We start from the raw sequence: 541 nt of genomic DNA, 5'->3' as shown, positions 1-541 counted from the left end.
TCGTGAGAACGACAGCGTTGTAACAATAACTCCTTTACTCTCCACCACCTACACACCCTTGCGAATATCGTAATATTCGTGAGAATTTTCCGGTCGAAACCTGCTTTTCCTCTGGAAGGGAAGGGAGGGCCGCCTTTAAGCCTTTACATCCGATTAATTTGAAATTGAAGACGATTGAATCGACCTTATAAATATCCTTTTTTGCTTCAACATCATTATCGCGATTGATAGCCCGCGATTAATTTTCCTTTCGGAGCACGTTCTAAGGACTGCGACTGATAAAACGCAATCTAATAGCTGAAATCATTTATCGCTGTTTGAAACGCTTAACAAGATATATGGGATATTTATTGCTGCAAAAAACACTCGTACAATTACTTCACTGGGTTTTTTTTTCTGTAAAGATTTTTATCGCATAATACAATAGAATACGAGAGTGAGATATAAAATGGATTAGATGATACCAGCGCGTATGACCTGGCTCTTCCCCCGATTGAAAAACGTGAAATTTCCACTTTCTCGTTCCTTCGCGCGTTGTTAA

The 541-nt window shown here is 39.4% G+C and overlaps 1 protein-coding gene across 4 annotated transcripts in view; it reads left to right on the top strand.

Moving 5' to 3' along the window:
- LOC108748417 (tetraspanin-1) overlaps positions 1-541 on the top strand; it is a 46,753-nt gene that overhangs the window by 14,891 nt on the left and 31,321 nt on the right. The gene's annotated exons all lie outside the window — the stretch shown is intronic.

Source organism: Trachymyrmex septentrionalis, unplaced genomic scaffold (genome assembly GCF_001594115.1).
Source record: "Trachymyrmex septentrionalis isolate Tsep2-gDNA-1 unplaced genomic scaffold, Tsep1.0 scaffold109, whole genome shotgun sequence".
Lineage (NCBI taxonomy): Eukaryota > Metazoa > Arthropoda > Insecta > Hymenoptera > Formicidae > Trachymyrmex > Trachymyrmex septentrionalis.
Note: the sequence above shows the minus strand (reverse complement) of the source record. Positions and strands in the feature narration are given on the sequence as shown.